At 40.7% G+C, this 16,526-nt stretch overlaps 1 long non-coding RNA gene across 1 annotated transcript; it reads right to left on the bottom strand.

Annotated features, from left to right (window-relative positions):
• Positions 1 to 392: 392 nt before the first annotated feature.
• LOC108886265 (uncharacterized) lies at positions 393 to 6,743 on the bottom strand. The gene is made up of 3 exons (XR_007813445.1): positions 4,785 to 6,743; positions 4,584 to 4,683; positions 393 to 4,272 (listed from the first exon to the last, which is right to left on the bottom strand). It is a non-coding gene; the product is annotated as an uncharacterized LOC108886265 (long non-coding RNA).
• Between the last annotated feature and the right edge of the window lie 9,783 nt (positions 6,744 to 16,526).

Below are 16,526 nucleotides of genomic sequence, written 5' to 3'. Positions count from 1 at the left end.
TTTTTCTCCAATAGAAAAACTAATGAGTACAGTTCTGAATCACATCCATGAAATTTTCTAATCCTAGTTTGCATCTGGGACACACTTGGTTCACTGAGTGAAGCTTCTCTTGTGTGAAGTGTACTAACAACTTAAGTTAAATTGTAAGTGTCTGTGTCTAATGTTAAAGGAAAAGGTTTGGCTGCTGACACGTCTTCTTTCTTGGCTGTTGTTATTTTCCAAATTAATATCTTTCTCCCACTTTCTACAAAAAAGTTCATTAAATAAATGAATAATTAAATTATTTTGTTGATATTTACAGGTAATCCAAAGTCTCTTGCACACCTGAATGATGATGATCTTGTAGGTGGAGCAGACACATCTAAGGTGAACAAAAACACCCACACACTGTCTTCACTTGCTAAATAAGAACATTTAATACACAACATTTCTGTCTTTATATACAAAGGCAGAGTAGACAGCAACAAATCATCACCAACTTTTCATTAGTAGCAATATGCTACACCCTGTGGCTCAGAGAGTGACCTTGTTTTCCAGTTGCATGCCCATTTATAATTAGGTAAGCAGGAGAGAAGAAGACAGCCACTGAGTCTGAATGAGAATTAGTGAGATGCAATAAAGCAGACCAGCTCAGTTATGTTTGTTTGTTGAAGCCCAAACCCCCACTCATTCTCAATCATTTCATCATTATATTGCAGATTGTTCAAAACGAAAATCAACTAAAACATGACACTTATGTTTCAAGTCTCTCAGAGTCATTTGGGAAGTGACAGCACTGTTCTGGATGCTGATTCATTGCCACCACCTGGAGACTAAATGTCTCACTCCGAGAGAGAATTGACCATTCATGGTAATACATCTATCTCATACAGAGTCTCCGGAGCATAAACACCAACACCTGACATTTGTGCTTAAATGCTGATTCATTCTCCCTAATAAATTTCCTTTGGAGAGACTGTGCTGCAGATGCCTTGTGACTCAAACCCTCTTCCAACTGTGATTCTAAATAAGGCAGCGTATTTCTCAGTACCGTTTATCAGTGCTTTCCCCACTCACTGGTACGCACTGTTCGTCCTTATGACCTGGCATACAGTACAGTCAGAAAAAGACTGAAGTGGAGCCTCTGTTCTCACTAGCTGGATGCCTCACACATGACCGGAATTTCTCCAGGAGAGGAGAGGAGAGGAGAGGAGAGGAAACGAAAGGAGAGGAGAGGAAAGGCAGCTGTACAGAGGGCAAAAGGTCTGGTGGTCTTGAGAAAACATCTGATTCACAAAATTATGAGCATGAATCATCTGATCTGACGTCCCAGTGTCCCAAATTACACAAGTACTCCAATTGTTCCCACTCTATTCCCATTTCAGACATAGTTTGTCAAATTAAAAAAAAACACTATTACACCATACTAAAGTTTTTACATTTTGTCCATGTCCATGTTTATTTTCTACCACACTGCTGGCTATGTTTCAATAAGCTGTCAGTGAGTTTTAAAGTTGAAGCTGGGTGGTTATCTACAGCGTGTGTGTGCATGTGGTTGTGTTTAGGTGCTTTATCCTTTAAGTCAAATCAATAAGATGTCAAGCAGTGGCGTATCTTCACACAGATACAGCAGGCTCAGTTTTAAAGAATTATCTCAGTTAAGTGCTATGCTGGCTTCCCCCTTATCAGTCAGTAGTATTCATCCTGCGAGTGGATGGAGAAATCTCAGATACAAATAGGGAGTCAACGGTCCCATCTCAGCCTGCCTCCGAGGGCAAATAACGGTTAAAAGTTTGTTATCCATCCAGTTCTTTCTTTGTTTCTCTTCTGTCTTTGTGTCTTCCTTTCTTTTTTTTTGCCTACTTCCCACCTCCTCCTCCTCCTCTCCACCGTCACTCCTCCAGTGGTTCCCTCTGGAGCTGTGCAGTGAAAGCCTCACTCCTCATACGCCTTTATGTCTGGTTTCTATTAACGATTTGGCGCAGACCTCTGCGTGCGTTCTGCCTAGGTACGGGAGCTGTTAAGGCAGAAATTTCCCTTTTACAACACAGCCCCCATCCCTCAGCCTGTCTCATTCACTTTGAGTCACACACATAATGCACATACAGTATATATAATGCATAAATCCACAGCTGTCCCCCTGCTGTCCCACCCCTGCAACTGGGGGACATGGACAGCCTGGAATATTTGAGTCTCCCAGCAAACATGTTGGTTTCCATGAGTAACAAGGAGGGGTGGACTCCCTGAGGAGCTGCTGTCATGGGCGCGTCCAGCTCTTTTGGACAGACCCACCTCAGCTCATCAGGATCTGGCCGAACCACAGCCACTGAGGAGTTAGGTTACTCTTGGAAGAAATACCTTGTTGTCTTGTAATACCCCAAGTGATGTGAACGGTAGTGACCTCCCCTGCTTGGGTGGAAGGCCAGAAGAAAAAAAATATAGTGCTGGTATTTTGGGAGGATCACAGAAAATGGTCTGTGAGTCTGTGAGAAGTAAGTGGTGAGAAAAATTATCATCTGGATTCAGAAATAATTACATGGATCTTGTGAGAATCAAAGCCGCTGGTGTGCATCCAGAAACAAAAAGTGATTTCATGGACCACATCATTGGCCTTGCATTTTTTTGCCCATTAACTACAAATTGCATATACTTTACATTACTGTTGACCATTTCCAAAGCATACCACAAGTTCCTACATTAATATGCTTTCATTATAGGCAGTTTCAGGTCAAGCCATTTCAGTATGAAGACCCACAAACAGTCCTGGGATGGGTATTCAGTAACATTTAACTGCTTTTGGCTGATATAAAGTACATACTATATTAGACTGAACTGAAGTCAGTCTGAAAATTAATGGCATGCTTTGGAAAAAAAATGGAAATGTATAAATGGTTTGCAGAATAGGGTCACTGTCTTAAAACAATACTCACATGCCCATATAGACACTGAAACTGGTTAGTTTGCTGCACTGTAATCCGTCCTCTCATCCATGCTAGCCATTAAAAGATCCCTTCCTTACACACTGCCAGTGGAAAAGATGGGAGACAAAATCCACAGTCCTCATTCTGTGAAAAAATATGGTATATACTAAAATTTTATCTTAAATTAATAAAAAGCTTCAGCAGGTTAAGTTAATCAATTGAATTTGGTGTCTTCCAAAGTGTTTCCTTGTTGAGCCATGGTGGTGAGATAGTAACATAACTATAGAAGATACTTACTTGAATTGTCTAACTCGGACTACTGAAGCCTCATGTTAACTTGAGATATAATTCGGAATATATTTTTGCATGGAACAAGGACTGTGGATTTTGTCCCCCATCATTTACAGTGGAAGTTCATCTTTTAATGGCCAGAGCAGGAGGAATGGTTACGGCAAGTAAAAAATTGTTTTAATGTACAGTACATAGGGTACCTGAGTTTTGAGACAGACTTGAAAATTCTGATGCTATCCATCAATGTGACAATATCTCATATGCTGCACTTCCATTCCTGCCACAATTGAGGGACTTGGAAGAAACATATTTAAATAAAAAATGGTCAATCAATTCTGCAGAAACTGACATATCCTGACATTTAGTCAGTGAGCTGAGTCAAGCTCCTAAACTCTGGATCCTCTATTTACCATAATTTGACAGTATCTTTCGTTACACCCTCCATGCCTGGTACCGCCCACGTCTTTCAAACTCCCGCCCCCAGTTTGTAACGGCTGTGTTCTGTTGAAAATTTGATGGCTCCTAGCCCAAAGTTGAGATAACCCTAATTACATCAGTAGGGTTATTTTTATAGGACTTTACAAAGAGGCACAGAAAATTTGATACTATTGTTCTCACCACCACCTCCAGTTTTTCTTTATTGTAACACCACCCATCCTGACAGCCTCCTGAATCAATGATCAGTGCCCTCGCAGACTTAAACAGAGCCTTTTCTTAGGTTGCTCAGATTTGACTTCACCCTGCCTATACTTTATGTTCCCGTGCCTGCTGCTATAATTGCTTCCATGTCTCTCAGTTGTGGTGCAGTCCATGCTGATGATGTTAGTGGGAGGTGGAGAGGGAAGGATTTTGGATGAGGACAGCAGAGACCAGCTGGGTGGGGTCATTTACTGGCTGTGGAGAGCCCATTCTCTCAGCTGAGAGTCTTGCACGTTGATGACACAGCTATGGAGACCTCTCTGTGCGCAGTGTATGAGTAAGGCTTTCCTTCACTCATAACGTGCTATTTCCATAGCAGTCATGTCGGGCGTCCTTACGTCTCGAACCGCAACCTCCTACAGCCAATTAAAGTCACCACACGCTAAGCGAAAAAGAAATGAGGTAAATTCAGTGCATGTAAACCTCTTGGAGCGTTCTGAACTGTGAAAGGCCCTCAGATGTGAAATGGAGAGATATTGATTTGAAACACATTGAAAAGATTTGACAAAGTATTATGCTTCCAATTAGAGAGATCTGTTTGATCTGTGGCTCTGCTGGAAATCGGCAGAAGCTTCTGAAGATGTGATTTTATTTTTTATTTTTTTTCCACTTATCAACACAAGTCAGTTTGATAAACCCTCAGACAGACAGTCAAAAAGCCAGATATTTTTAGGGCAAACAGAATCAACTCACAGTCCAGACTCTATCCAGGTGTTTGGGGGCTGAATTCCACAGGTGTCATCTGGCTCCTCTGACCTCGATCAGCCAGGTGTTCCCATCTCTCTTCAGATACCTCAAGAGGAGAAGATTTGAGGTGATACCAGGACAAACATGTGCATCTTTCTTGACTGAAAAAAAATGCACTGACAGCTGAAATGATTAACTGATACCAACCTCTTTCTCACCCCACATTACAGAAAGTCAAGGCAAGACAAGCTGTAACATTAACTCCATGAGAACAACAACCAATTGTTCCACACTTCTGGGATCTGGAGTGTCCTTATCCACCACATTACCACTAATCTGAGGGTGGCCTGCTCTTTTGTTACTGACATTCACCGCATAAAAGACTTTATCGTCGGATCATTTGTTAATAACACAATTGGACGCATTGTTAAAGGGGTCTGGTTACTGAAAGTGCCTCAAAGATGAGGAAATGTTTCAGTACAGTGATCCAGCACTTTGTCTGTGCCTTCAGCCAGTGACTCCACTCCTACTCACTTCCACTGTCTGAGGGTCGAGACAATGTTCACTGGGGAGGCTCTTCTGAGTCGCACACATCAGTGATGCAACACAAACAAGTTGTGGTTTTACAGGGAGTTGCGTGCTGCAACTATTTCTTGACTAGGCCCTGTGAGGTTGCTGACTATTTCTGTGGTCGCCTTTCGATCATACTTGACATAATGAATAAGAGAATAGGATTTTTTTTGCTTGTAGAAAAACAGAGAAAACTGTGGTGTGTTTAAAAGAAGCTGAAATGCTAATCTGACAGGAAAGTAAGCTCTCAGATAACACAAGGGAGAACCGCAGAACATCTGTAACCTGACTGTGAGAAAAGAGCAAGAATGTTATCATCGATAATGTGCACAGATTTCTTAAAGGAACAGTCTGACATTTTGGGAACTACTTAACTACTTAACTACTTGCCTAAATTTGAGGAGAATTCCACTCTCACGCCTCATGCCTTTACAATAAACTAAAACACTAAAACGTTGAAACACCACTGCTGTGGTTTCGACACAAACAGCAAAGCAAAGCAAAATAATCAGGGTGTGTTTCTTCACTGAGTTTCACACAGCTGTGAGAAGAAGTCAGTTTGAGATTACATCTTTCTCACATCTTGCAGAGTTCCTGTGTGGGTAACTTGCTAAATTTAATATAGAATAATATGTCATTTTGCTGAACTACTACCACACACTGAGCATCAAACCATATGAGACCCACACACAATCTGAATAAGTCTTTTTTGTTCAAAACAGCTTTAATAAAGCAGGGAGGTGTTTGTTTATCCTGCCATAGTTACTGAAAACACTTTCCTTCAACTGAAAGCATCTGGAGAAAGTGCTCTGGTCACTGTAATATGTGACTGTATTTTCCTGTTGAAGGATGTGAGATAGTAGACAGATTTAATTCATTTAAAAATTAAAGCATTTTCCTGAAGTTTCTTTTATAAACCAAACCTGCCTCCTAGAAATTAAGTTTATATGCAGCTAAACTGCAACAGCAAATGTGTTTTATAGGAAACATAATTGTGACCAGATTACGTTTTTCAATTAACATAATGAGGATCTGTTGGTAATTTCTGTATTTGGCAAGTCGCAAATATTTTGATACTGAACATATCAGTTACATGATCACTAACAGTGGATTTGTTTTCCACCAAAATATCTGATCTTGTAGTACAGCATCAGTTTGTTATGGCTACAACATCATTAACCTTTTTATGGTTATGTTTAGTCACTCATTGCACTTGGTTAAGGTTATGAAAAGATCATGGTCTGGTTTAATTTACATTCAAACAAAACTATGATCTTTCCATAAACTTAACCAAAGTGCTTTTTTTGACCATAGACAGGATGTGAACCTTAGTCTCTGGTGTGACAGCACCCCGTGTGGATACCTGTCATCATCCTCAATTACCTCCTTGTGAATCTGCTGCTGTTCATAAATGTGGAACTTCATTAATTAATGGATGCCACTCTTAAGTCTTGTTTGTTAAACATGGCACTGGAGCCAGCAGCCAATTAGCTTAGCTTATCATAATGACTGGAAACAGCACTTTTTCTGGAGGCAATAAAATTTGACCACTAACACCTAAAGCTTTTATACTGTGTGTTTTTTCACAGATTAAACAAACAGGAGAAGCCATGTTAATCAATTATCTTAAGAGGTGCTGGTAAACGTATTTTGCTGCCTGCTGAGAGAGATAGGCTAGCTGTTTTCCCTTGTTTCCACGCTTTGTACTTCATTTAGCATCATAGCAATGAATTAGCGTGTTTCCCAAAATGTAATTCTTTTAAAACGCAAAGTTTATCATGCACACAGTTTGATGACTCAACTGCTCAGATGAAAGACACATATATCTCATTACTTCCCTTGAATCCAGCTCATAGTTTCCTCATGCTAACTCTCTACGACTGTGGAACATTTTCCTCAGTGCCTCTTATAAAGAAACAATCTCAGTCCACATCATGTAGGCTTCCTCACTCCATGGCTCAATTTTCCCGCAACCTCCTCTGCATGCAAGAGCACCCATGCTGGGTTAAGGCACCGGGTACCCTCATTACCACAGCATGGGGCTCTAAGCTCCGTTATTCACTAATAGGGACACACCCTGCTCTAAGAGTGATTTAAAGCCAAGCATTAACGGCAAGGGTTCCTAAACCTTCCACGTTCATATATCTCCTCTGTCACAGTCCTGCACTCATCATATTCTCCCTCCTCCCACTTCCCCCCTCTCTTTGCATTTCACCACTCTTCCTTCGCTTCTTCCACTATATATGTAATCTGATTCATTATTTTGTTATTTTGTTCAATACATTGATTTTGCTCAACATAAATTTAGGATTACACAGACAGAGAGAAATGGGAGGACAGCTTGATCTGATTCTAAACATGAACACACAAGTATACATCACCACAGTAAATACTAGAACATGCCTTGCAAGACTCCTCTATGATGACGAAGAAAGAAAAACATTAAAGTAATGAATGAGCAGCTGTCGGTTCAAACCCAACAAAGGTGCTTCTCTGACTCACTGGCTTTTACCACATAATCAGCACAAAAAAAAGACTGAGGGGGAGAAAACAGCCCCTCAGGTGATTCGACAAAGGGCGCGTTGATTCACCTGCCAGCTGCTGGTGAGGGGGTCTGGCTGCTCAGGAGGGGAGGCCGTGATTAGTGAAGGGCTGGGAGATGACCTCCCCTCCCTGGGTGAGTGGTCACACTCTGCGGGAGCCTAATGAAGGAGCCTGAATACAGGGAACGGCCTGCAGGGTCAGATGCTGATGTTAGTGAGAAACTACAGAACCCTCTAATGTGGTCATACTCAACACAGAGCAAAGTGGACTGAGCATGTGTGTGTTAGCATATGACTTAGCGTTACATGTTCTCTAAAGTGTTTGTTCACCCAAATTACAAAAACCATATTTTCTTACTTACCTCCAGCGGTAGAGCTGTGCACATGGTTGTGGTTGTATTTGTCCTGGTTTAGAGATTTCTGTCTCTGAGACTTTTGCTTCCACCCCAGAACAATGTGATCCGTGGAAACTGTTTCCGCATTAAAAAAACACATCTATTTATTTATTTTTAATATCACTTTCTAATCTTATGAGAACCAACAATTAAATTTTCAATCATCTCTGCTGAACTGGGATAGAGGCAGAAGTCTTGGAGATGGTTATCTTAAAACTTTTGAGATTGCCAAACAAAACTACAGCTGTATGTTGGTAAAACCATCTCTTCTCAAAGTCCGACACTGAAACATATTAGATTATCTTCATGAGCAAATGGAGTTTGCTCCATTGGAATCATAGAAAAAATGGTATAGCACTGGAGATAAATGGGAAAATATGTTTTTACTTAATTTGGGTGAACCAACCCTTTAAAAAGGCACTTTGGCTAAATCATATGTGAAACCAACCCTTTAAAGAGAAAAGGGATTTTGTGGCTTTATAGTGGAACAGTGGGGAAAAATCTTTCAGCTAAGGATGTGAAACATGGGGATCACCCATCACTCACTGGGATGTAAGCCATGGCATCTACTCAGAAAAGGGCACAAAATAAGTATAACTGCTCCCACGGCCAAAACATCTCTGAGAAGTCTGATACATTCCTTGGGTCATTCAGCACCAAATCTATACTTGCAAAGGTCTCACTCTAATTTTTATCAGGCCAGGAAGAGAACACTAATTGCACCTATTTTAAGCTGCTGTGCCCACACTGAGCAGTGACTTTTTAGTGTTACAACCTGGGGGGAAAAATAGTGGCCTGTGGGAAACAGCACCAGACGGTGAAATGAGGCAAATCAGGACATATTCTAATCATTAACCATCCGTCACTTTACTTTGCCAAGAATTTGTGGCAGTTTGACTTCCTCGTCTCTCTCTTTCTCTCTCTCTCTCTCAGTCTCTCTCTCCCTTAGAGCTTAATTCCTTTTGGGGAAGGGGGTTTTTGGTTTCTATTGAAATATTTTATCAGATCCTACGATGCTGTCTGACATAGATGAAGCCAAGTAAATCTGCACCCTGGTCACAGCAGAGTCTTCTGATGTTTTTCAGAAACGCCTTGTCAATCTCAGTTGACTCTTAAAAACCCAGACAAACGAAGATCCCCAGTGACCAGATTTCTTTATGATTCCCTTTGAGGGTCTGATGGGAAAGCCATCGCATCTCACGGAAGTGCTCGACCATAACATTTTCTCTGGGAGTACCACTGGGTGTGATTGCTCATCAAAGGAAGAAGAGGGGGATCAAATTGACATTGAGCAGCGTTGCGACCTTCTAACTCTGCCCTCTTTCCGGTGCATAATCTCCCCTCTTTACCAGTTTAGACAGCTCAGGTGACTCTGCATGCCTGTGCTGAGATCGTCTGAATCCTGCAGACACAATTACCAGAAACATCTTTTAGAGCAGAGTTTTTTTTTAAGCTGAATACTCTGCAAAAGAGAGTCTTTATCTTGCACCTGCTTTGCTTTTTAGTGATTTATCTGAAACATAAATATAAAAAATGACCAAGAGGAAACAAAGAACAGAGCAAACAGAAACCTATTCAGCATTCCAGAGTATTAAGGAGCTTAACCTCATCTTCATTTGGTTGAGCTGACATTATCTGGTCTCTGTTACTGATTGCTAACACTTAAAATTTGACATCAGCTCACAGATGCAGAGCAGATCTTTGAAAAAAAAAAAAAAACACTCCAAATGACCTCACATTACTTTGTTTGGGGATGTTGCTCAGTGTCCTGACGAGCAGTTTATTCTAAGAGAAAGGCCTCTGATGCTCCCATTCTCTCAGATGGGATCCCCTTTCCACTAAAACTCCCAAGAGAGGCTATAAATAATTTTCCGAAGTCATCCCTGATGTGTAATTAATTTTCAGCAGTGGTTCCCCAGCGATGGAGCGCTGCAGTGTTATGACAAGCCCCTCCATCAAGCCCATCACCTGTTGGAATCACGCTACGCCTGTTTTCCCAGCGGTAACCTGAGACTAGGCCCCGATTCCCAGCACACATGGGCACCGATGACACAGCAGGTAAAAAATAGTGTCTTGTTTATGACAAAATTCCCTTACATTTAGAATGGATAAATATTCTTTATGTGTTTTTTAATGGTAGTTTGAAAATATATAAATGTATTTTATACTTTGAGAATTTGAACAAATTGCAATACTGACACAGATGGAGTTTTTTTTTTTTTTTTTTCCCAAAGCAAGAACCATCTGGCACCAGGCTATAAACAAGCTAGTATGCAAGGATGAAAAATTGTAATCCCCTAAATTAACCATAAGGGGTGAAATCAGTGATAAAAGTTTATATTTTATCGCATCACTTTAATCACTCTAATCGCTGCTTTTACAAGGAATAGGGTGCAGTTAGCCAAAATACACGATTTCTTATCAGCTTCAAACTAATCTGCACCTGTAACCTTAAGCACCATGTTTCCTGAGTAAACTCCACCCCTACAGATTATTCCACAAATGGAAAACACCCTCCAACATCCCCATACTAAACACACACACACACACACACCACTGCCTGCTTCTGCATACATGTTTCCATGACACCAAGGGTGGTGAGGGGGAGTAGTAGCCCAGCACAGAGTATGGAAACTCTTACCCACAGAGACTACAGGGCAAGGCATTGTTTTTGCAGGTAAACCAGTGAACCCCTTTGTTGCAGGAAATTCGGTCATTTGGATAAATCTATCAATACATAAGACTGCTACTGAAAACATCATCATCACTGCCAGAAGGATAAAAAACACAAAATCTACTATAGGAATATGGTTTTAATTAAGGCTGAAGAGAGACTTGCCTGCCGAGGTGGGGGTTAGACCTCTGCCACAAACAGGGACTTTTACATGATTCACTTAATTGTTCATTGGGGAATAGGGCACACGGACAGGAAGTGATTCTACATCCTTTCCCACATATCCCTCTTATTCCCACCACTTCTACAACACTAAGTCTGACCTCCACAAACATGCTGTTGATCATTTGAGCCCGAGGCGACAGCAGCAGCAGTGTTGGGGCCACTTGAACACACTGCTTCGTTTCTATTTCTTTTTCATTCTCAGACTTCAATACGTGTTTGAAAGATGTAAACACAAGCTGAAGCCTATACATACACTGGCAGCTCTGTGGGGCTCTACTCGGGCACTGTGGTGCTAGCATATTAGCATAACATAGTCACAATGACAATGCTGACATTTAGCAGGTATAATGTTTACCATGTTCACTATCTTACTTTGGTGAGGTAGCCTGCCAACTGTTGGTAACTCCTTGTTGAGCACCAAAGGACAAACAGACACAGCTAGCATAGCTGATGAACACAGTGTAGCATTTAGCAGCTAAAGAGCCAGATGCTCGCTCAAATGTTGGTAGAGACCAAAGCAGAGCTGAAAGGAGAGTTAATACTGGACTTACATTCACTAGGTGACCAGAGGCACGACTCCAAATAAATGATAATGTTGCTCCACGACTGCTGGACGTGTGTCAAATATATGATAGGTCAATGTTGTGTTCACAACTTGTTTGCACTGCCCCCAAGTGACCAAAAATCAGATATTGCGGGTTTTGCTCAAAGCACCATAATGGTGCGTTCCAGTTGTACTCGGAAGTCGGAAATTCCGAGTTCCTAATCGGACGTTTCAGCTGAAACGCGCCCTGAAGTCGTTTCCAACTCGAAAAGTCAGACCCCGAGTTGAGAATTCAAGATGGCTGCCCCTCGCACAAAAAGTAGTGAACACTTCTCTAATTTTACTGTTCATTGCAGTTCTGTCTTATTTGTTTCACATTAAATCAGTCATCGATACAGTTAAATTTCTGTCCGTTGACATGTTGCTACGCAAAATACCGTTTAGAGCGCCATTATTAACCCCAACTACAACACGTAGGTGACGTCACTGCCAGTTCAGACCTCGAACTGAACAAAGAACTGAACGAACATTTTTGACCTAGATGGGAAATCAGATCACCGAGGTTATTATAGTTCATCCTGAGGGAAACATAAATGTCTGTCACAAGCCATCCAATAGCTATCAAGGCATTTCGTTTAAAGCCACAAATGTCAACTGCATCATGGTACTTGAAGAAAAGATAGATTGCCAAAGACATCATGATGCATCATCTAGGAACCATAACGTTTTGTACCAAATTGGTAATCCAGCCAGTAGATGTGGAGATATTTCACAAAAAAAGAAAAGTTTGACCCGCTGGGGTGTCTCCATAAAAAGTCAAGGGGCTGTCAAAGTCATTTGGATTTGGCCTCCAGCCACCTGAATGTGTGTAGATAATTTTGTGGAAATCCATCAAATTATTGTTGAGATATTTCAGTCTGGACTAAAATGGTTGGGTGAAAGCATGACATTGCCATCCCAAGAGGCAGTGAGAGCATGAACAGCATTGTAATATTGCGACAACAATATTTTAATGACATAATCACCACATCAGGGGGGATGATATCATAGTCCATCCATCAATCTTTGAACCTTGCCATCCTTTGTCCCAATAACGTCATCTGTTGCAACTGTTCCTTAAAAAAAAGGAGAAGTGATCATGAAGAAAGACCCAGACAAGTCAGACAGTCAACAACCACAATTACACACTACTCTCACCAAATTAACAACAGTCCAATTTGTAAAGGCAATCTTTTTGTTTACATTAATTAAAAGCATCCTCAAAGCCTCAAGGGTCAGACAGGAGATGCAGATTTGTCTTTCTCCGGATACCTCTGATATGAAGTCACTTCTTTTCTCTCCTCGGGTAAGATAGAAAACATTCAGATGAGGTTACCCACTGGTTGTTGTTCAGAGACTATGTAAGCATATAGATATTTAACTTCTACCTCGAGGAAAGCTGGGCACACAGCCAGTAGCTTAGCTAATGGGATGGTTTTTATTACAGGACTAAAAGGAAGCAAGAGCATGTAACATTTAAAAAAAACACAAGGAAACATGCACGGAACAGAAACTACATGCTGTTTTCCCAGTAACTTACATAGTGTATGTTGTGTCAGCGTTGTTGTTAGGGAACTTGGATGTAGCGATGAATGACATGTCCTTGGAGACCAACAGGCAGAGCAAGACGCAACATATTTCACACAGCTGTGGACACACAGCTGTTTTTCTGGTTCGGCTGGGACTCATTCAGTTGTGCTGCCATGCTTTGCTTTTGTTCAGTTTCCTTTTTTGCTTGTTCTGGCAGTGCCACTTTATACCCAGAGGTGGATGATATAACAGAAATCTCCTGGTTTTTGGCTTCTGAGTGTCCTTGCACATTCAAACTAATGTCAAACCTGGACTGCATCTAATGCTACAAAGTCACCTGTCACAAATGAATTATTAGCAACCTTTTGTCCTGTTACACATGGAAAAAACAAGATTCTAGTGTTGATGATGATTTATCGATGATTGGCTCTCATTGCAGCTACTCCTCCACTGAAGAAACAGTCTTTGGAACATGGAGCACCAACCGTGTCATGGACATGGTCTTAAAGCAGAAGTGCATCAATTATTTTACAAAAGAACAAATAAGTCTTTAAATAAATGAATCAAAGTATCAGGTATTTTATTATTTGATATTTAAATAGTCAATAAGAAGAAAGATTATTAAAATCAACTAATAGGTTCAAATTAAAAAGGGGTTTATTTAACCACACAGAGCACCTAAATGACAAAGATAAGCAAGACCTGAGTAAAACTGTGGGAATATATATATATATATATATATATATAGGGAGAGAGAGAGAGAGAGTTTATGGTCACTAGGCTGCTCACAGTAGGATTTTGTTGTTCATCTGCTTTTCATTTTATGCTCCATAAAACTGTACTGTGCAATTTAAAGTCAGTATTTGTACAATAATGAAACAATGCTCTAAAAACATTCACTTATACTTTTCAAGTGACTGCCTGTGTTCTCAGTGATTCAAATTAGTGTACTTTTCCAGACTTGAAAATGATCAACTGCTGGTTCAGTATGTAACTACACTGAAACGGTAAAGACACTTTCTGCATTACTAACTCTCTTCCTTGATTGCAGAGTATATCAAATATATGCCTCTTCCCCTGTGTTCCCCGACCCATAACCACAGATAACCTGGTAACCAACTTATCATTTCTGCCACTTCCTGTTTACAACCCATCCCCTTCTGCGTGACAACAGACAGCTGTATGTGTCTGAATATTTGCTTGCTAGGACCGGCAGACAACCAGCATAGACTTTGAGAAGTTACAAGTCTCTGCCGAGACATTTTGAAGGTTTTGTTTCCTTTGGACAGAGCCAGGCTAGCTGTTTCCCCCTTATTTTAAGTGTTCATGCTAAGCTAAGCTAACTGACTGTCGGCTGTAAGTTCATATTTATCATACAGCTATTCGTAAGAAAACTTAAAAAGCTTACTTGAGATGTATTATTTTTTCATCAATGAGCCCAGAGAAAATGTTTGAACAGCTACAGTTTTCAGAATCAGACTTTATTGCCAAGTAAGTTTGCACATACAAGGAATTTGTCTTGGTATATTGGTGTTAAAGGACAGTTATAGTAAAAGAAACGAGCGAAAAGCAAGAACTGTATTTACAAGGAACATAAATATATACACAAGGAGCATAAATATACATAATTAAAAGTTTTGTGTTGACCTTTACTGACCTTAATATTTCCTTCTTCCCTCTTTCAGGAGGATATTTGGATCCTCTCTCCTGAGCACACAGAATGAACTTTTTGCCGGAGGGTCTGGATTTCCATCCTCAGTTCAGCCAGCATGTGAAGAGCAGGGCAGGCTAGTGAAAATACCATGAGCCAGTTTTATGAATAGTGCCATTTAAAAGGGATTGGTTTCGGTGAGGGCCTAATGATGCCATAGAGCTGGCGTCACAGAGAGTAAGGGAAAGAGAGAGCATTCTTTCCAGGCGCTGGAGCAGCACTTTCAGACTGGTAGACTGGAGTGAGGTGGTGTGGCAGCTTTCCATTTCACATACGTCACTCCTAACCCTAACCCTCCTAATGCCCAGTTGCTCTCCACAGCTCTGTCCAGTCACAACAGTAAAATTAAAGCCCAGATAAAGCTCAAGATTTTACACATCTGTCAACAGATGAGGACTGTGGGAGCCATTCTCTCCCCTGATTATGATGTTTTTTTAATGTCCTCTTAAAATCTTTCCACAGGCTCCTGATGTGCTCCGTCATCACCCCTGAAGCTATTGGCCTGGCTGACTCCTTCCGGCCTTTGGAGAGGTAAAACAATAGGAAACCAGAGGCCGGAAAGGTTAAACAGATGATGCATAGTTCTCAAAGCTATGTACTGCTACCACAATTGTTCCAGGGGTTCCAGCGGTAATTTGTTTCTGCATGTTTGTGGTGTTTGTTTGCATGTGTGTGGGCCTATTCTCAGTCCTGAATATGGAACATACATAGATGGGAAGGGGAATTTTAATCAGGTAACTTCAAGGGAAGAGTTACACTTAAAGAGGTACACCAGCAATTTAGTAATGCACTTCCACAAACTTGTAAGAGACACATTAGACATAAAATTGGCCAAATTTAAACAGTTGTGTAGATATATGCCCTGTTTCAGTCCCTTGATTTTCAGTCCTATGTTATTTGAGTCAAGCTTCAAATACATTGGATTCTACATTTTCCACAATGTGACTCAGTAGCATCTTTTATCATCCCTGATAAATCCTCACATCTCTCAAAACCTACCTTCCAAGTTTGTAATGGAGGTTCCTTTATAATGATCTGTGATCTACATTTGGTTTTACCTTTGAGGTGTTGTATTTCACATGTTGTTGTTTTTGCCTTCCTCACTCTGGCAGGTAGTGCTGTCCATCTCTGCTCTGATTGGTCCAGCCTGAGAGTGGGTTGACTTTTAGTCATGCAGATCACAATCAGCTGTGTGATGAATGTGTTTGTGTCTATGTACTGTTTGTTCTGTTTTGTCATGGTGATTTGACAAAGATCTCTAGTAGATCAAAACATTGCTCAGTTAGCATTGCTGGGAGCGACTAGTACAGTGTACAGATCTTTGTTTGATTTTTGCCTTTTAGGTTTCTTCAAAATACAATCAAATACTTGGCAGTTCCTTCTGGTACTTGACTGCAGGTACAGCTGAAGAAAACAAGATAATGTTCAACTGGGGAGTTTACAGTATTTTTGTAAATAGTAGCTACATATGAGGGTGCAGTGCTGGGAAACAAAACTGAAGTTTGGGGAAAATTGTGTCTACAATGCTCATATTCTGCAGAATTTGTGCTATATAGTGATTGTGGTATAAAGTATTTCACAGTTATTTTAAAAACTGTGGGAATACAGCAAAGTAGCAAAAAAGGGCTTTTGGGAAAAATCTATGAATGGGGTCATTTTCTCTGACTTGACAAAGGTCCTTCAGAGCCACAGAAAACATTATACAACTGTTTTTACAA

Source organism: Lates calcarifer, linkage group LG6, assembly GCF_001640805.2.
Source record: "Lates calcarifer isolate ASB-BC8 linkage group LG6, TLL_Latcal_v3, whole genome shotgun sequence".
Classification (NCBI taxonomy): domain Eukaryota; kingdom Metazoa; phylum Chordata; class Actinopteri; family Centropomidae; genus Lates; species Lates calcarifer.
The sequence above is the reverse complement of the archived record's forward strand: the minus strand, read 5'-3'. Positions and strand labels throughout refer to the sequence as shown.